This window comes from Triturus cristatus, chromosome 1_2 (assembly GCF_964204655.1).
Source record: "Triturus cristatus chromosome 1_2, aTriCri1.1, whole genome shotgun sequence".
NCBI classification, from domain to species: Eukaryota; Metazoa; Chordata; class Amphibia; order Caudata; family Salamandridae; genus Triturus; species Triturus cristatus.
Window position 1 is genome coordinate 755343249 of NC_140580.1, and position 21448 is coordinate 755364696.

Sequence of the window (21448 nt, forward strand, 5' to 3'; positions counted from 1 at the left end):
GGCAAGTAAAGTAGCGATAACCCCTGTTATCGCTACTTTCCATACGCCTGCTTCAGGACTGACTTAGCCATTATATCCTATGGAAGGTGGATATCATGGCTAGGTATGTGAGTCCCTATCAACAAGCTAACGCCCAAATTTGTGAGATTATCGCTGGGTTTCCAGCGATAATCTCACGTTTGGCAGTTAGCGCTATGATTTTTATCGCTTTTGAGATAAGCGTTGCTAATAGCACGCTATCTCAGCAATAAAAATCCACGTTAGCCGGCGATAATTATCCTATCGCCGGTTGTTGCTGATATGCCCCTAAAATAGTTGTAAGTAACAATAACAGTTCCAGTACTGATGGACTTTTTTACTCCACTTTCTTATGTGGGAACATTTTGAAGGAAAACAAAATGAACGGGGGACCTTTTGTTTAGTCGATTTAATCAATCTGTTTATGCGTTTTGTTTTCAATTTAACAAAAACCTTTTTTGTGTATTTCCACAATTAACATTAAACTGATAACACAAAATGTTTACTGTACATAAATAGACACATTCAACCGCAGTCATATCAACATTCACTCCCATACCACACTGGACAGTCCAGAACCAAACATACTGTAAAAAAGCAATCTAAATTCCCTTTAAAGACACAAATTACAACTTGGCCATAGAAAAGTGGTATACTCTGTAGGGAACAATGTTGAGAGTTCCAAGTAATTCTTTAAGTTCATTAGGCCAAAAGATAAAGGTCGACGCGTTTCAAGCCCCTTCTAGTACTGGGGCTCTCATCAGGACCAGGGAGCTGAAAGGAGAACACAAGAGGAGTCTTACTAAACTGTCACCTCCTTTTACATGCAACAGCGTATTTCTTAATGCAAGTTGTACCTGTGATTGATGTGTCCACCAGACCTCTTGCCGTGTAAAATCTAAGTGATAAATTAGACCAAAATTCAATCCAACTGTACCGTATTCAAAACTACATAAATTAGAAGAACACCAAACATCCAAGTGACATTTATGCTGTTCAACTTACGTGTAGAGGTGAGGTGAGGACAAGATTATATTCACACGAGACTTGGAGAACAAACACGGAAGCTCATTCCCTCCGAGTTTGAAGAGTGAGAAGCAACGAACACAGGTATGAAGACGATCCAAATTCGTCAAAGCGCATCCGTTCCTTTGGCGGTCTCCAACCCCGTTGACAAACTCCCTTTTATTGGTTTTTTCAGTGATTCGATCACGACGAAAAACAATTAATGACATACGCAACGGAAGAGATCTTGTTCGTCTACAGCCCCGAGATTCAAGGTAGGCTAACTGCCCCTGAGCAGCGCGCAAGGCGCATTTGACACACTGCAGATACTTGAATCTAGCAACCCGCTCTTGATATAACAACAACCTGACATCGTTTCCTCATTTTTCCTTTTAGATTAATTCTGTCCTAACACCTCTACACGTAAGTTGAACAGCATAAATGTCACTTGGATGTTTGGTGGTCTTCTAATTTATGTAGTTTTGAATACGGTACAGTTGGATTGAATTTTGGTCGAATTTATCACTTAGATTTTACACGGCAAGAGGTCTGGTGGACACATCAATCACAGGTACAACTTGCATTAAGAAATACGCTGTTGCATGTAAAAGGAGGTGACAGTTTAGTAAGACTCCTCTTGTGTTCTCCTTTCAGCTCCCTGGTCCTGATGAGAGCCCCAGTACTAGAAGGGGCTTGAAACGCGTCGACCTTTATCTTTTGGCCTAATGAACTTAAAGAATTACTTGGAACTCTCAACATTGTTCCCTACAGAGTATACCACTTTTCTATGGCCAAGTTGTAATTTGTGTCTTTAAAGGGAATTTAGATTGCTTTTTTACAGTATGTTTGGTTCTGGACTGTCCAGTGTGGTATGGGAGTGAATGTTTATATGACTGCGGTTGAATGTGTCTATTTATGTACAGTAAACATTTTGTGTTATCAGTTTAATGTTAATTGTGGAAATACACAAAAAAGGTTTTTGTTAAATTGAAAACAAAACGCATAAACAGCCCCGGCGTGGGGTACTGGTTACTGTCTAAAACCCCTTCTACACCATCGATCATGGGAAAAGACAAGGGGGAGAAACTGGCTCCAACCAATAGAATTGACCAATATGTGGTCTCAAAACCCGAGACTCATCATACACACTCACCTGGCGGACAGTCCACAGACACACCAATGCCGGGTCTCATGGCTGCAGAACGCCTGATGGTGATTCAGGGCTCTCATATCGCACTGGAGGAAAAGATGGACACAATGGCTATAGAAATAATCCATCTACGCCTGGATCTGAGGAAGGTTGCGGACTGAAACCCGGAAGTGGTGGACGATGTGGATGGTATTAAAAAGGAGGTCAAGTCACTGAGAGCTGTGGTGGAGTGACTGAAGTGCAGCACCACACACGTGGAGAGCGCCTTGAAGACGTGAAGGGTCGGTCCCAGAGAAATAATCACTGCTTGATGGGCTTTCAAGAACGAGCAGAAGGCCCATTGGCAGAACTCTTTCTAGAACAATGGATAACTGAGAATCTTCCACCCCCGAAGCTGTATAATTTCTTCACAGTGGAGAGGGCCCATGAATCACTGGGATTGGCACCGCTCCCAGGAGCACCACCAAGCCCTGATTGCTCGTCTTTTCAACTACCGTGACGCTATCCTACAACATGTGTGCACACGCAGTCCCTCCAGATATAAGGACAAGGAAATCTTCACTTAGCCTGACTACACTCACAAGGTTCAGACTATGCTCAATAACTTTATTTCAGTGAAAAGTAGACTGAGAGACCTTACCATCAAGTACACCCTTCTATTCCCCGCTAAACTGCGCATCCAACACAGTGGCCAAGTTCACATTTATGAGTCCCCAGGAGAGGGAACAGACTGGTTAAACACCCTTAGGGGGGATAATCCTGCTGATAATGAGAGGAGAAACAGAGTGGGCGCAGTTTGGCGCTCAGCCCGTACAAGACGGACACCACCGGAGACCTTGGAAATGAAGGGGGATACAATTATGGAACTCAAACTTGTTTGTCCAGATGACACCTTGAGATCAATCACTGGATTGTGGCACCTTCTCACTGATTCGGCTGATACCTGATACACTGAGCGACGGCACTGTTGCAAGCTAGACTGCTGGGCTGCCGGGGTACACCTGGCGTGACACCATTGGGAGGGATATACCTTGTCCCCCTCATTGAGCCGGGGGGGTACTCCCCTATATGGTTTGATTTTACTACTGTCCTGGTGTCTACGGTGCCTTGGAGACCAGAGACGCCGTACTGCAGATGGGGCTACAAATACTAAACGGTAATGTTGACTTTTTATGTTTGATAGTTCTGGGCAACACGATAAATTGATCTTTGGGGGGCGGGAAGCCGCTGTGGGGTAGTAGCGGGGATTGAATGAGATCTGTTGGGTTTGACAGTTCCGTGGCAGGAAGCGACTGGGAGCCCGCCATCTTCCGGCCTGCTGAGCGCCTGCTTGGGGCTTGTGGTTTAGGGGTACCACAGCCGTACTGCCTATATAACACTTACTATCCACTACTTGCCTTAGTGGATTAAAGGGAGGGTGGAGGGAGGGTTGTGGGGCAGTTACGCACACTCTTCTGGCCATTAGTTTGCTGGGAAAAGTACTGTATATTGTGCCTGTGGGTTGGGGGAGTGGATGGGGATGACTGGGATGTTGTTGAGTTCTGTTCTCGATATTTTCATTTATTTAGGGAAGACTGCTCTTGACGCTCATATACCATGGCCATTACTGTTAGTGCCATTAAGGTCCAGTGGGAGGGCCATGTGGACTTGCTCGATATATCATGCTGAGCATGGGAGGTGACTGCAAGTTTCTCATGTGGAACATTAGAGGGATGAACAGCCCTGCAAAATGCCATAAGATTCTGGTGTACCTTAAGCGTTATAGGATATCAATTGCCTTCCTGCAGGAGACCCACCTGTAGGGAGAATGTATTGCTGCACTGAAAACGGAGGAGTCAAGTATATGCGACCTAGTATTCTAGCTTTGCCAGAGGAACCATTATATGGGTGGTTCCAGGTGTTACTTTCCAAAAGCTGTGTGTGTGTGTATGTGTGTGGGTGGGTGTGCGTGCGTGTGCGTGTACCCTGACAGGCGATACGCCTTCCTGCATGGTACCCTGGATACACACAACTTCTGCCTTATAAATGTATACACCCCCAATATTGTTAGTGGGACCTTTTATGGGGTGGTCTTGACAGTGCTCAAAAACCTGGAGTGAAACGTCACCCCACCGGATGCACAGCTATTTTCCGTTGCGTATACAAATACCACATAGTTCATGTTTCACCAGTTTTTTAATTGTTTTTCTTCCCAGTAATCCAAATTTTATAAATTCATCATCATGTTCCTCACGTCACAAGGGAGACGCTTACATTATTACTGTATGCTTAATGTTGCAAGAATGCCAATCCAGACATTATCCTGTAACATGCCAGTGTGTATAAGCTTTATCCACAATCGTTGGTCACATTTACCCAATGCATTTCGGGCCTATTTCTTGGCCCTTCGTCAGGGGATTTCTGAAAATTTAAAATGCCTAAAAAAGACTTAGGATACGCCCCACAATAAATCTTCAATAATTATACATGCGATCACAACAATTCATGTTTCCCCAACACATCAACGTATTCCCGCTAAAAACATAGTCAAAAGATTATCCCTCATAGAATACCCGTGCTGCTTGTTCTATTTGCTCTCCTATCAACCAACCCCTCTCCCTTAACCTAATCTTGAATCAAACTTGTTATTCTTAAGTCTTCATCATAACTGTTGACTCGTACCTGTAAGACCGTAACCATGAGCGCCCTCCCAGCGTATTCATCACCAAAAAAACCTTCCCCATCTATTCACTCGTTATTTTTAACATTATGTGTCTCCACCCCTTTGCCGTTTCTTGAAAGACATATGTGGTCTTGACAGTGACACAAGGGTTTACACCAAAAGAACTAGTGATTGATGAGGACTGTAATTGTGTGCTGGATGGGGATATTAATAGATCCTCCCTACGTCATGGCACAAAGCCTCATCTTACTGATGCCCTGAAACAAATGATGAGGGGAGCGGGTTGGTGGACCTTTGGAGGTTTCAGCACCCACAGAAGTGTACATATTCCTGTTAGACATCTGAAGCGGATACCCACAGCAGACTAGACTATTTCCTAATACAAGCAAATACAACCTACCTGGCCAGATATATTTCAGACCACTCATCCCTGCTTTTGACTTACTCCCTCACCAGGCAGACACCCTGGGTCCCTCTGTGGAGAATGTGGGCCGAGCCCCTTGCTCACCCTGTTTTTTAGGGTTGTGAGAAGAAAAACAAGCATTTGCAATGCAATAGGTCTCGCATTTACGATAGTTTAAGCTATTGGCATTGTAGATAACAATGCCTTTTATTTAGGTTTTAAAAACCAAACATAAATAAAAGGCATTGTCACTTACTATGCCAATATCTCAAACTCGCGTAAATGCGAGACCTATTGCATTGCAAATGCTGGTTAAAATTGTACCTGCTTCAATGAAAATCAATGAGCAGAATACATTCACCTGATTATTTTATTCATCTCCCATGTTCTGTTCTAGACGCCTGTTTTATTTCTTCCCAGGCAGCCAGATAGGGCTGTTATGACTCCTGAAGTGTACAGCCGACAATCTCTACCTAAAATGTAGTAAACCTCCTATTTGCCAATACACTTGATTCAGAAGGAACCCTGGTCTTTTTTTAACCCTCCCGCTTCCATCCGCCTGGAATTGCCCTCACTTAAGTACAAATCAATGGAGAAAATACAATCCCAATCCCATGATTTATTTTTGAAAATATCCCTCTTCCCCCTTTCAAATGTTGGCATGCAGAAACCCCTCATCCCGTACTTGCAGGACGTCTGTGCTATACGCCCTTCCTAAGAGGGTCAGAGAGGTCTGTGCCTAGCTAGGACGGGATACATACTGCTAATGCAAATGTCAGGCAGATTAGAGACAGAAACCCCCAAAATCAGCTAAAAAGAATGCCGATGCAGCCTGCAGCGCGCCCATGCGGGGAGATTGCAATTAGCTGACCCTCTCGTCTCCACTGTGCAGTTTAGGTGTATTCGCGGTGCGAGAAGCAAACCACCCTCCCTGTCCCCCCACATCTTGTGGCGGCCTCGTTGGTCCCAGACATTTACCAGTGGTCCTGCTAATCGTCCAGCACTCAAAGGCACCCAGCACTAAAAGAGTCTCACTAGCCTGGCACGGCTGTTATTTAGGCATTCAAAACCAGGACATGCTAGCCGCGCCCACATCCGCCCAACCTCAGTTCCTTCTACAGTTTAAAAAAATCCCGGGCTTGCAGGGTTCCCAATGGCGGTGTCTGCAGAGGAGCGTGGCGCGAGGGACACTGCAAGACCACTCGAAGCTGAGCTAAGCACTGCAGCAGTCGGGAGCCGGCTGGGGGGAGGGGCGGCGGGGAGCCATGCGTTTGTGTTATGCGGTCACTTGTAATACTGGCCTTAATACGTTACAATAACACTTTCAGTATCAGTACCATACTGAACATGAGCTAACACTGGAGCATTGGTCAAACAGGAACGAAGAAGAATAACAAGAAGGGGAAATAACGGCACAGAGAATGAGGATGAAAGTTAAAAAAATGACAAAGAGGATCAAAATACCAGATGACAACGAATGTCAGCAAAACAATAAAACGGCTAGGGCGAAAGTGAAAGTGCGCCATGCGCGCGCTGTGTTCACGCGGGGACAGAACAGCAGAGAGGCAAGCCTCGCTCGCGAAAGTGAAAGGAGGGGAGCGCGAGAAGAGACGCTGCGGGTGCACATGGGATATCCGCAGGACAGGAGATGTGCACACCGCATGGTTGTATGTGCGCGTACACAGGCTCAAATCCGCTCACCCTGCGTGTGCCCATCTCGTGTCCCACTTCCGAGGCAAGTCAGCAACAATAGATCTCGCTGGCGACAGCAGCGTTTCGCGCTGCGTTCGCCAGGCGAGACCTAAAAAGTGATTGTTCCTGCCCTTGACATAGCCTTCTCTATGTTTGGCATGGTCCCGGTTGTGAAGTCAGAGAACGGCCTGCTGTGCCATGAAATGATTGCTGCAAAGTCGCTGAGTATCTCAGTTTTCCCCACCACAAAAATCATGCCACGGTAGCCAGGAGTTCTTGATGGCTACCTTGACAATGGCCCTGCAAATTGCAAAGTCCATCAAATGTCTTATATTGAATGTACTGTGCCAGACTCTGAGGGATTATTGCAACAACCATTATAGCACAGCAGCAAAGTTGCCTTCTAAATCTTTCCTCGGGGCAAAACTAAAAACTAACTAACCAGAACTAAAATCAAGCACATCATCTGCTATAAGTGTCTTCTGAGTTATGAGGGCACAAGACATCATAAGTTGTCTGAAAAGAAGACCATAAAAGAATACAAAACCTGGAGGAGACAAGCCAAAACCTCAAGAGTCATATTTATTACAAAATCATGCAGGGCAGTGCAGCAGGTTATCTTGCTGTGCTACGAGATAGGGAAAGGGCAGGAATGCACCATATCTAACATTATACAGCGCATTCCTGTCTTATCTCTGCTTTGGCCCACAATGTGCTTCCTAGCGCCAATGCTGGCACGCTTACACTATTGTGCAAGGATGCCTGCGTTGTAAGCAGGATTGTTTTTGTGCAGGAAGGGTATGCAGCACACATAGAAAGATGAAGAAATGAGAAAAATTAAGATATTTTTCACTCTTTATGGCTAACCTGGGGAGGCGTCACATTGTGACGCATTCCCAGGTCTACCAGTAATGATAAATCTGGGAATGTGCCAAAATCCATGAGTGGATGCATGTAAACACCCACGCTCTGCCCAGGGAACGCCTCCCTGGGGCACAGTAACGCAACACAGCAATTTGCGCTGCGTTGCATTACTCTAGATTTATCAAGTTATGCTAGGTGGGCTTGCGTGACTTGATAAATCTAACTTAAAAGTTGCATTGCTCTTGCTCGCTATTGCGTGGCGCAAGAGAGACGCAAGTCTTTAATACATATGCCCCCAAGTCTTTGCCAAGCAGATCAAATACTGGGTCATTTGAAAAGTTCTCTTAATGATGATCTATCATCTGACCCTCAGTTTTCCATAATAAATGACTCAAAGGGATCCATGATCGTAGCATGAAAGGATAGATTCACCCTCACCTACACCTCCTCATATTATTGCACATGTAACAGAGACCCTTGTGAATTTCTGTCTGCCAATGAGCTGACAGATTTAAAAAACAAATACTTGAAGACCAATACTTCTTGTTCTGTCTCATACTTCTTCACCTCCCCATTATCACTCCATCGCCACCTCCAAGTTCTGGAAACCTAACTGGTCATTGTCTCATTAGCAAAACCCCTGAGTGATTCATGAACGTTACGAACTAAAAAATACAAAGCAACTGTTATTTAGCCAATGGGAAGATGTTGTTTTGTCTCTGACCATGTGTCTCTGGTATGTCATTGCTGTTGCAGGTTGTGGTGCAACCAAACTGAAGAGAGTGCATTGGAAGTACAGGGGCTGGGCCTGTCAGGTCAACAAGAGCCGCACAGTGGAGCAGTTTCTGTCCCTGCTTCTCTCTGCTAAAACATGAATGCCTCCTTCACGACTTCATAGCTTACAACTAAGTAGTGTAAATAATTTCATATAGAAGTTTTATCTACAATTTGAGTATGTTTGCAAGTGTAGCACAGCAGATAATAAACAAAAGTAGCCCTCTTACTCTCTACTGTATACAAAATCAAGTGGCTTGTGTATCTTCAGTTCCCCATTTCTGATGCAAAACTCTTTATGCCTGTGTGTCCTCCTACAGTCACATCATACTCACATGAAGGCTCCACAGTATATGCCGTGGTGATCCCCACTCTCTGAACACTCACCTCAACCCCATGCCCACACACACACACATCTACTTCTGGCCGCTCACTCGATTCTCCACCTCGCATTATCTCTGCCTACTACCTGAAGCTCCAACTGCCTTTATCTAAGTCAGCACATTTTCATTCTTTTGTCACTTAGCTCACCCTCCGCATACTATGTAAAACATTCAAGTGGAACACCTCCGACTCCAGGAAAACAGTCACTCACGCCCTCATCACTAGCATACTGGACTACGGCAATGCCCTCCAAGGTGGAATCAGCAAAAAACTCCTCCACAATCTCCAGACCGTCCAGAACACTGCAGCCAGACGAATCCTCGAAATACCACGGCACAACCACATCATCCAACACCTCCGCGGCCTCCACTGGCTCCACCTCAAAATAAGAATAACTTTCAAGCTACTCACGCATGCCTACAAGCCCCCAAGAAGATCGGACCTCAATGACCGCCTCTCCTTCCATGTCCCCTAGAGAAACCTCCTCTCAGCTGGCCTTTCCCTAACCACCGTCCCACACCTATCTCGCAGCCAAGACCTGGAACGATCTCTCCCTTCACCTCCGACAAAGCCCGACACTGCACCATTTCAGGAAAGACCTAAAGACCTGGCTCTTCGAATTACCCGAACGGAGCTGCTCACACCCTCCCTTCAGTGCCTTGAGACCCTAACAGGTGAGTAGTGCGCTCTACAAAACCCTGATTGATTGATTGATTGACTTCACCCAGTTTAGTTCCTTGTGTCCAACCACTAAGACCCAGATTTACTAATTTTTCATGCACTGCAGTGCTGCATCCAAATTTGCTGAACTACATTGTGCATCCGGAAAAGCTGGCACAGCACCATATGTACAAAGATTGGCCTTCTGCTGGTCTCATCCCCTTCTCTGGTGCGCAAACAGTCTTCCTCTCACAGCACGCAGCCTCGCACCACGGTGCAGATGGTAGTGTGTGCTGTTAAACAAAGGATTTGTACTTGAGGCATACTCTTCCAGACCAAATTGCTATGCATAGAAAAACCTCATAGGGTTCTACGGTAATGGAAGATTGTTGGTACAGTGAACAGAGACACAGGCTCACAGTGTGTAAGTTGATAGGATGTGTTATTGAGGAAGCAGACTAGAGAACAAGAACAAAGATAGTACCCCACTAGGAGCATTTGTTGTAAACACCTCAACCCAAGTATAAAACAATGGGCTCACTTTGCAGAACCCCCATCATCAAAGGCTCCAAATTGTCATGAAAGAGCAGCATGGCAGGATACCACAAATCTTTCTCTTTCACACAACACTACAAAAGAAAGGCATTGCAGGATACTACTGGTACGGACACATTGGATATTTGGTGTGCACTTCAGCACACATGAAATGTGTCGGTTCTTTTGAGAAATAAACATCTTCCCTCTTGTTTGTACCTGTTTGAAGTAGGAATTCGTTCTTGATACCCAGTCTTGAACTCTTAATAGATCAACCTTGCATCAAAATCAATGGGTGTTTACATTGATCCACCACTGTAACGCCTGTAATTCACCACTGTAATGCATGTATTTTACTCCATGCAACGTCTCTTTCTGATAAAAAAAACTTTTTCTTCTGGATAGTAAATAGCATGCACTATTTTGCGACGTACCAGCTCAAAGCTTTAGTAAATCTAGGACTCAGTCTCTTCCCTAGTTTCAAAACAGCATATTTTCTTTGCTACCATATTTAGTGAGATAATACCACCCCTTCAGCCCCACCCATGACGGAGAACTCCTCCGCACTTAATTTGAGCCAGTGGTTGCAGGTGGGGACACCGGCTCGCGTTGGGTACCGGGACTTATTGTTCTTCATCCGACCTTGACTCATATCAAGACCGAGAGAATCACAAAAGAGGGAAAGAAGGAGGAAGAGAAAGTTGGCAGTGACAAAGGAAGAAAGGCTGGATGACAAAGAACCTGCAAAAGAGAGGCAGGGAGTGACTAGTGAGAGATTAAAGAGACATGAGGTGGAATCAAGACAACACAGCCTTTGTATTGGGCACCCTGACCTTCAATGGTACCAGCTGGGGTCTGCTGAGCAAAACCTTGAGCCCCACACTTATTCTTTTACAAATGAAGCACTGCTCCCGCCCTGCTTGTTCCCTAAGCCTTTCTGTCAGAGCAGTGTGAAAATGAAATCTGGGCAGTGTTTCCTTTTCCCTCACCGCCCTTCTTCGTCTCAAATAAAATATATGTATAAACAGTTCAGCTATTTACATTAAATCTGGAACAAAGGGTCTTGGTTGAGCTTTTGCAGGCTGCAGACTCTTCAGAAAAACTCAGCAATAGATCAAAACGAGAATTCTATACTTGGCGCCAGTTTTGCTAATTTATAATCCTTGGTACCTTCAACTCGACTCAGAGGCCTCTTGGAGGAAAGGGGGAGTGTCTAGCAGGGTGTCATCCTTAATGTCTCACACACATCCTGCTGCTCAACATAGTTCACGTGTTAAACCAGCCAAACACCAGCCAAGCACTTCAGGGGGCAGCTGGGCACATATCGTTTTAGTGTTTACTTCTTTGGGTGGTGTTTCCCTACAGTCAAAAGGACTTTCTGCCTGAGGTCGATAAGGATTACTTTTAAAACTGAGGGCTTCATTTATGAAAAATTATGCAGCACAGTGCCGCAAGCCATTTTGCTGCGCCGGGCTGCGTCATTTTAAAAGCACATGTATGTGTCATATTAACAACAATAGGAGGCATCCGTGTGCTTTCCCCTGCGCTGGCGTACAGTTGGTTGTTTTTGTGCAGAAAGGGACACCTTTCTGCACAAAAACAATAATTGTTAGAAAGAGGAAAAAACGAAGAGGAATAAAAGTATTTCTCCACCTGACGCCACTCCCACGCCTCCCCTGGGGAGGAGTAGGATTCGGACATATTCCCGGCTTTACAAAACTTTGTAAATCTGGGAATGTGTCAGGTTCCATGGATGCTGTGTGGGAACACCCACAGCAACACCCACAAAGTAATGTGTGAAAGTGGCCCATATTTACAAGGCCATGAAAAGTAATGCAGGGTAACTTTACGTGGTCTTGTTAATATGGGTAGGCACACTGCGCCGCCGATGCGTCATTGAAAGTGACGCACTAGAGGCGCATGGGGCTTGTAAATGAGGCCCTGAGAGATTTCCCAGCATCCCTGTGCCTCTGAAGCATAAGTAGGCCTAGGCTGGCGTATCTATAATTTTGTGACATGGAACATCAGCCTTCAATTACAAGGGACTGACTGTATCCCGTGACCTGGGATTGTTGTTATTGGCTTAGGCATTGTTAGCATTCGTATAGTGCACAGTGAAGCAGATGGAGCACCGATGCAAAGTCAAAAAAGTGATACAAACCAGTGCAACTGTTCATAATCTATTTACTTTCAGCGCAAAAATGTTATTAGCTCTGAAATGCAGCCTGTAAAGGAATGTAATCAGTGTTTTGACCTGTTTTGCACTACTTTGCAACGGAGAGGCGTCCATGAATGGTACATGGCCCTTCCCACACAACCACACATTTTTTTAATGTTAAGTCCCATCAATTAACAATAGAAGCCCAGCTATTGTGCCAAAACATCCCTACGCAAGGCAGGTGTTAGGTTGGGCAAATCGTTTAACATTTTGCACATTTCATGTGCGCTGCACTGCACAGAGCACATGCAAAGTGGGAAACGTTTTAAACATTGCCTAGGCACAATATTTTGTTCCGGAAGGATACCCTTCCAGTAATGCAGGATATAATGCACACACATTTGGGTTGCACTAGGCAGCATAATTGTGTGCCAGCACTGTGGAACATAGCAGCAGTGCCATATCTTTGTAAGTATGGCTCTTTGATGCTTTCACACCCTAGTGCAACTCAGCAACTTTGGTTGCTGCACTGCATTGCTATTCTGGAAATTAATCGGTGTGCCCTCATGAGGCATTACCATGGCACTGTAAAGTTCTGGGTGACTTTCACAGATGCCTCTGATGTTTGCATCACGGCCCAGGCAAAGTCTATTCGGTTTATGTAGATGCTTCATAGGGTGAAAGAGGGAGCCCCTATATTAGGTGGATGTGCCAGACAGGGACGGCTCCTCCGCTGAAGCGGGGAGTTTCACCTCATTGCTCTGTGAGCAGGTGAAAAAGGATTTTTTTGTAATAAAGCATTGTTATTATCATTATATTTTTCCATTGTTGCTCACCTAGATAGAGGTGGGGTGGGGCTGGGCTGTGCCAGAGGAGCAGGGGAAGGAGTGGTGGCACTCTGTAAGTGTGCATGACAGTCTTTCCGGCCGTCTTGGGCCAGCTAAACAGTTATGCGCACTTCTGTTGCTCAACCTGGGTGGAGAACATGCCCAGTCTCCCAGTCCCTCCCTCAGCAGCATTGTGATTGGCTAGGGTAGTCTGAAAGCCTTGGTGCTTCTTATTCCTGCTCCCTGCCCCTGTAGTCCTGGAAGTGGGCGAAGAAGATCGAGAGGCGGCAGCTGACTGACGGGTAATTGTTTTTTTTTTCATTGCCTCCTCCCCGGAACTCCTCACCCATTCCATTAGGTAGCAGCCGCCACTTGTGTCAGAAAATATGGTTGGATGTATGACGTTACAACGCATACTTTTACAACGCATGCACTTACAACGCAATTTTTACAACGCAACATCCACTACAACGCATTCCAAACATCGCATGACACTACAACGCATTTTTAAAAACTACCTTTACAACGCATTCCATTACATCGCATACTACCTTTACAACGCATACAATTACAACGCATAATATTACATTGCATTTAAGGTAAGTATTGGATAGTATAGGGGTAAAAATTACTATTCTAACTCCAGGGGGTGCAACAGTAGGGTAAGTGTTGCATAGTGTAGGGGTAAAAATTACTATTCTAACTCCAGGGGGTGCAACAGTAGGGTAAGTGTTGGATAGTATAGGGGTAAAAATTACTATTCTAACTCCAGGGGGTGCAACAGTAGGGTAAGTGTTGGATAGTATAGGGGTAAAAATTACTATTCTATCTCCAGGGGGTGCAACAGTAGGGTAAGTGTTGGATAGTATAGGGGTAAAAATTACTATTCTAACTCCAGGGGGTGCAACAGTAGGGTAAGTGTTGGATAGTAGAGGGGTAAAAATTACTATTCTAACTCCAGGGGGTGCAACAGTAGGGTAAGTGTTGGATAGTATAGTGGTAAAAATTACTATTCTAACTCCAGGGGGTGCAACAGTAGGGTAAGTGTTGGATAGTATAGGGGTAAAAATTACTATTCTAACTCCAGGGGGTGCAACAGTAGGGTAAGTGTTGGATAGTATAGGGGTAAAAATTACTATTCTAACTCCAGGAAGTGCAACAGTAGGGTAAGTGTTGGATAGTATAGGGGAAAAATTACTATTCTAACTCCAGGGGGTGCAACAGTAGGGTAAGTGTTGGATAGTATAGGGGTAAAAATTACTATTCTAACTCCAGGGGGTGCAACAGTAGGGTAAGTGTTGGATAGTGTAGTGTAATATTATGCGTTGTAATGGTATGCGTTGTAAAGGTAGTATGCGATGTAATGGAATGCGTTGTAAAGGTAGTTTTTAAAAATGCGTTGTAGTGTCATGCGATGTAATGGAATGCGTTGTAGTGGATGTTGCGTTGTAAAAAATGCGTTGTAAGTGTAGTGCGTTGTAAAAGTTGCGTTGTAAAGGTTGTTCCCCCATGGACTTTGCCCGGCTTATGTAAATGGTTGTTAGTTAGTAGCTGAACTAAAGTGTTGCATGCTGGTGCTTGAATTGTAGCATACCTGCCAACTCACATGGTGCCAAGGTGTGACACACGATATCGGATCCCATCACATAGTCTCCAAGTGAGGAGCCGATCTTACACTGTGGCAGGTAAAACGAGTTCAAAACCACTGTAAATAGTGGTTTTCCAACTCGTTTTCCAAGGCTTTGAACTGCTGACATCCAGTAAGGGGTGTGAAACCCCCCCAGGACATCAGTAACAGCTTCAGCAAGCTTTTTGGGGGGTAGGAGGAGGATTTGGGGGCATGGTGGGGTTCAAAGGTACCTGGTAGGTACTTATCGGCACTAGGCCCTGCTCTTCCAAGGCCCGCCACCTCCTCACACAGTGAGATTGTTCTTCAAGTTGGCAGGTATGATTGTAGGTAATTGCATAGTTTGGCTGTTCTTAGTGTACGTCCAGAATTGTGTTACTGTATCAGTTGCAACACAATGAGAGGCATATGCACAAGCCCCTATCGCCATGGGAACGTCACTTTTTGTGACGTTCCCGTGGCGATTGAGGCCTTGCCTTATGTACAAGGTAGCGTTAAGCCACTTAAAGTGGCTCAACGCTGCCTTGTACATAAGGCAGCTTTGCACGCTATGGTTAGCGTGAAAGGGGCGTGTAGTGGATGTTGGGGTGGGTGTTCCAACGCAACACCCACTATATTTGACGCTGCCCCCTATGTACAAGGGTGGCACACATAGGAGGCAGCGCCAAAATTAAGACCAGGGTAACCCTGGTCTTTAGTTGGCAAAACAAGGAGAAATGCATTATGTGTGCAGCACACATGGAAAAAGCAAAATGCCATGGTTTGTCTATTTGCAGGAAGGTATCCCTTCCTGTACATAAACAAACATTTAAAAAAATGCAATTCTGCCACTTTCATTTGTCCTGCATAAAGCAGCACACATGAAAGTGACAGAATTGCATTTTAGGATTGTTTATGTGCAGGAAGGGACACCTTCCTACACATAAACAATCCTCCCCTGCACGCAGACACCCTTACACTCTGGTGCATGGGTGCCTGCATTGGCGTTAAGTTGTTTAACTTAGCACCATCGCAGGGGGAAACGCCAGGCTGCTCCACATTCTTGTAAATATGGTGTAGCCTTGCTTTTCCGAAGTGGCGGAGCATGTCATTAAGCCAAGGTGGCTAACGACACGCTCCCCCACTTCATTGTACATATCCACCCCAGTGACTCCAATAGATAGAGTTACAGGGCCATTTTGTGGCCTTAATGGGCTGTGCAGAATGTATGTGCTGTACTCTGTCTAAAACACTTTATTAAGAGCATTGCAAAGAAAATGTTTAAAGGGGTGCACAATCTACAACTTATTAGAGCGCTCACCAAATTCATCGCTAAACATAAGATGAGTCTGTTAGCTCCTCTTCAGAAAGCCCAAGACCAAGGAAAGGACCTCTTCAGATCAAGAATCCTGTTTCCTGCAGTAACCTATAATAACATTCTCACTCCCTAGCCCAGTCCAAGAGGGAGCTGTGCTGTAAGTAGCAAGTTGGGTTGACTTCATATGAGTGAAAAAAACAGTCCCTATTACTTTTAGGTAATGCCTTATGAAAATAAGTCCATGACTTGAATATATTCTACAAAACAGGATGTGCAGAAACAAGATAACGATTTCCTTCACCGTTCATTACTCTCAATTATTTTACTCTAACACGCCCATACCCAGCCAAAGCAATATTTACCCCACTCTTGATTAAGGATGGGCGTAGTGGGCGTAGTGGGACTACGTGAAGCAGCACGTAGTGTGCCCAAATCTACGCAGACTACGTGCTTCGCGTAGCCCCACTACGCGCCACCCGCCTCCCGCCCGCCCTCCTTTTAAATCAAACCCCCGCATTTACAATAAATAGTAAATTAAAGAAACTTACCTGAAACGCGGCGTCTCCGGGGCTCCCTCTTCCATTTCAAACTTCTTCTGACTAATGCGCATGCGCGGACGCCCGCGCATGCGCATTTCTTGCGAGAAATGCGCATGCGCGGGCGTCCGCGCATGCGCATTAGTCAGAAGAAGTTTGAAATGGAAGAGGGAGCCCCGGAGACGCCGCGTTTCAGGTAAGTTTCTTTAATTTACTATTTATTGTAAATCCGGGGGTTTGATTTAAAAGGAGGGCGGGCGGGAGGCGGGTGGCAGCGGCAGGCAGCTACGCTTCGCCCTGGGTGTGCGTAGCGCTAGCCTGCTTCGCCTACTTCGAAAACTGCGAAGCAGGCAGCGCTACGTACCCTACGCGCGCGAAGCGTGGTGTCTCGCCCAGGGTTACTCTTGATGGCGAAGACACCCCACAAGCAAGAGATGAACAATAAACACTCATTCTAAAAAAAAGAAATCACAATAAAATAAGACTATGTGAATGAAGAAAACTCTGTGATAATGCAAAGTACAGCTAGAAGTTGGCGCATTGACACAGTTGCTTCAGAAAGAGACATTAAACAACTTACTATACAAACAAATTATATTACATCTGTGCCATGTGTCATATAATCCCTTCTTATCGAAGTTTTTTCATCTGATTGTGCTCTGGACTATCGAATACAAGAATAACGTGGCGCATTAATATCAACATATTGAGGAACCAAATATGGAAAGGGAAGTGCATACATAGAGATGTATTATTATTGTTAAGTCTACATCTAAGTACCTTGATGCTATAAATATTGCCAAGGTAGATAGGTGCAGGGCTAAGTATAGAAAATGTATTCATACTTTTCCATATTGTGTGCTTGATACTAATGTGCCATGGTACTGTGTATTCAATATTTAGGATTCACACTTTTCCACTTGCCTTTTTTTTTTTTTTAATGCTCAGAGCCAAGTAAGTCAAATGTCATAAGTTAATATGACAATTGGCTTAGCCTCTGCAGTGAAAGAAGGGATGGAGAACATTTTTGACATAAACAAAAACTCTTAAAAAATGCCAGATTAAAGCAGATTCCAGTTTCTTTGCCTAATGACCGCATATTGACTAGGGCTGGGTGGTAAATTCCGTTCCTCTCATGGAATTTGGGTAATTTCGCGTTCCACGCGGAATGTTTCGCTTGTTCACGCTTTCAAATGCAAACGGGCAGAACAAGCAATTCCTCGTGTTCGCTGAACTTTTGGGTGCTCATGGAGATTTTTTACCATTTTGCGGAGCTTTGCGTAGTGCGATTACGCAAATTCCGCCCACCCATAATATTGACTGAGATGCTGCTATTGTGTCAAAGGTCTGCAATAATCATAGACGCAGCCAGAGCCAGAATATACTTCACAAAGTTATTGTATGTCAAAGTTAGGCCTTTGCAACCTTTCTTTTGTTTCGCGGAACACTGTTGCAAAAAAGATGCGGTTCTCGGAATTTCATAAGTGTGTTTTACGAAAGAAGGGGGGAAAGTCATAACAAAAAACACCATGCACAGAAGTTTGTGTTCGATTTGTCGTATAATGGTGCTTCATATAAGGGGATATGTACAACAGAAGTGGCACAGTGAGGCATTAGCCGTCATGGCTTAACGCCTCACTCTGCCACTTCAGAAACGCAAGGCTGCACCATATTTACAACAAAATGGTGCAGCCCTGATTTTCCCCCTGCGCTGGGGCTACACTTAGGAGGTCGCACCAACGCAGGCACCCTTGCACCATAGTACAAGGGTGTCTGCATGCAGGGGAAAGATTGTTTATGTGCAGGAAGGTCTCCCTTCCTGTACATAAACAATCTTGAAATGCCATTTTGTCACTTCAATGTGTGCTGCTTAATGCAACACACAAGGAAGTCAGAAATTATCTTTTAAAAAAAAAGATTGTTTATGTCCTGAAAGAAGGACCTTCCTGTACATAAACAATAAAAGGCTTGCACAAGGCAGAACACATGAAGAAAGCAAAAACGAGGAGAAATAGTGCATTTCTCCTCGTTTCGCCAACTTAAGACCAGGTTCTCCCTGCTCTTAATTTTGGCGCTGCCTCCTATTTATGCTGGCCTTGTAAATAGGGGGCAGCATCAAAATCAATGGGTGTTGTGGTCGAACGCCCACTGCAACACCCACTGCCCACCCTTTTCACGCTAAGTAAATCCTGAAAGGGGGCCTTATTTACAAGGCAGCATTAAGCCACGTTAAGTGGCTTAACGCTGCCTTGTATATAAGGCGAAGCCCCTATCGTCACGGAAACGTCACAAAAAGTGGTGTTCCCGTGGCAATAGGGGCTTGTACATATGCCCCGTAGTTTGCAAACCCTCAAAACTTAACGGAAAGCTCATATTACAGATGAAACTCCCTGAAACATTGAATCTGCAACATTTCAAAAATCTTGCAAGGTGGAACAGTTTCTTGGAAAACACACAAAATACATTTGGGTGTGAAATTCGTCTATGGGTGGTTCTTGTCTTTTGAATTCAGCTGAGAATATTATCCATGCAGAATCCAAGGACCACCTATAGGCCCAACTACAGCCTCCAATACCTAGGCACAACCATGATTTATTTAGACACAGTCTCAGCTTTACAAGTACATCTTTAAATGACCAGGAACAGTCCCAAATGTCACTTTAAGGCCTCAAATTCTCAGGCATGGTTTGATGGCTCATTCACAGCCCCAGATCCCTAGGCCCAACCTCACACACTTACAGCATAAATGCCTAGGCGAAGCCAACATATATGCAGGCATTGCTTCAAATATCACAAAGTGGTCAAATGGTCTTTTTTCCCTTTTTAGACATAAATTATATACTGGTTTTATTTATATCTTATTTTTATGTACAACATTGGATGTTGTTTGACAGAGTCGTTTTATGATAGACTTTTTTGTATATCCTGTTTTATTTGACTTCTATGCAAAAACCAAATAAAGCGTATTGATTAAATGTCACAGTCCTATGACGCAGTCCTATGTGCCTAGATACAGCCTCAGTTCTCTGCTACATCCTTAAATGGCTCGACAAACCCTAAAACCCCAAATTACAGTGTAAAATGCTAGGACACAACCATAATATGAGAACGCCAGGCACACCTTCAAATTCGTAGGCACTGCCTTGCCCTCCAATGTAGTCACCAGATCGTTTATGTTGAAGGTCTGTCACTTCCTAACCTTTGTAGAAATGATAAAAACTCCTGCCTGCTTTATGAAGTCGTTTCAAATGTATTTATTTATTGTAGCCAAAAGAGAATTGTATGGCAGGACCGGAGGCGAGGATTATGCTCTCATTTCTTTATTTCCAGAACTCAGTGTTTAACTTCAATATAAAAAACTATCTTTCACATGGTACCCAGGGAAAGGTCAGCAATAAGGTGAACCAATTGGCAGTCCCAAGCTCCCTGAAAGGGACTGGTCTTCTGGGATACTTCCTCTTTCTTTCCTGCTCTCCGGCAGTTAAGTCATTAATTTCTCTGTTATCCTCATTCTGGGGTATTTTGTGCTGTTAATTTGTCTAATAGTGTTTATTTTGTAGTGCAGCGGTTCACCGCTGTAGACCTGCTTTAATTGGGCTTACCTAGCGGCATGCTTATTCACCGCATTTTTAGGTCTCGCCTACGTAGTCGCGCTTGACCCGCAGCCATGGCCATCGCGCGCATCGCCACCCAGTATGTCTTCTCTGACTTTCTGCTAAAGGTCTCGACCGAGAACAATTACAATGGGCTGCGACAGTAGCTGGCCGTGGACAAGATCATCAGTTGCATGGCCGTCGAGCTACCGATCCTGCTCATCTTGCTGGCCTTCGCGCAGGAAATCAGCACGGGTAAGAGGAGTCAACGAGCCAGGTGCACTCGGCTGCTGGCAGCTAACACCCCGCTCACTCTGCAGCAACAGGCACACTTAGGACGGGCGCCGAAGGGGGGCGCTGTCCGCACCGCGTCCCTGGCCCAGCACCCATCCGAGGCTCTTATCACTTATTAACACATGCCCAACACACGTCACCATTAAGGCTCGTCTAAGAGGAGTGTTCAGGTCTTTAAGTGGGATGCAAAAAACTGGGGGTGGGGAGATCAGGTCTCTCAAAGGGCGTGTCTGATGTAATGAAGCGCGTGGCTTAAAAACAGGTATGCAAAAAAATGTGCTTATTTAATACAAGTAACATTACACCTACAACTAGTCAGGACTGTTGGCTTTGTCAATGGTTGTTAGTTGCATAGGATTAATAAGCAACAACTACAGCGTCATTGTATATAATATTGAAAATGCTTCAGTTCTTGTGTCCAGACACGATTTTACATCTTCTCTCAATCCTTACAAACCACCCTGCGTCCTCCCACGACAAGTGCCGCCTGCAGAGACAATGCCACCTTAGTACAAAGAGTAAGTCCCCCGACTCAAGTGCAGATCGAGCCCCCTGAAACACACATAAGTAACTGCACAGACCATCCTCTCACCGGCCACTTGCAGAGCCCCCTTCCCTGCTGGGCCAGCCCTAAGAAGCAGGCTGCACTGCGCCATCTGCAGGTACCGCCTCATACGTTACCCCATCTCCACGGGCCACCACCTCGACAGGATGCTCCTATCGTAATCTTAACTGGACATTTCAGATGCAGTAATTTATTTATTCAGAGAGTTGTATTAATATGCGTTTTGGGCCTAACCTGGGAGGCAGCACATACCACGACACATTTCTTGGTGTGAAAAAGGCCGCTTTATTGGAAACAGGTGCACCTTACATCCAAATTCCCTAGGCCTGTGCCGTACAAAACTAAGCCTCACTAAATGTCTTCCTACCTTACCCCCACCCCCTCCCCTAACATGTTTCCCCCACC

General features: G+C 45.0%; 1 protein-coding gene and 1 long non-coding RNA gene across 10 annotated transcripts in view; one reads left to right on the plus strand and one right to left on the minus strand.

The window, feature by feature from the left end:
* Positions 1–21448, minus strand: part of LOC146867949 (uncharacterized) — a 507623-nt gene that overhangs the window by 440294 nt on the left and 45881 nt on the right. The window lies entirely within an intron of this gene.
* Positions 20371–21448, plus strand: part of LOC146867950 (uncharacterized) — a 61183-nt gene continuing 60105 nt past the window's right edge. Inside the window, exon 1 of the long non-coding RNA XR_014962396.1 lies at positions 20371–20439. This is a non-coding gene — a long non-coding RNA (uncharacterized LOC146867950). The remainder of the gene's footprint in view (positions 20440–21448) is intronic.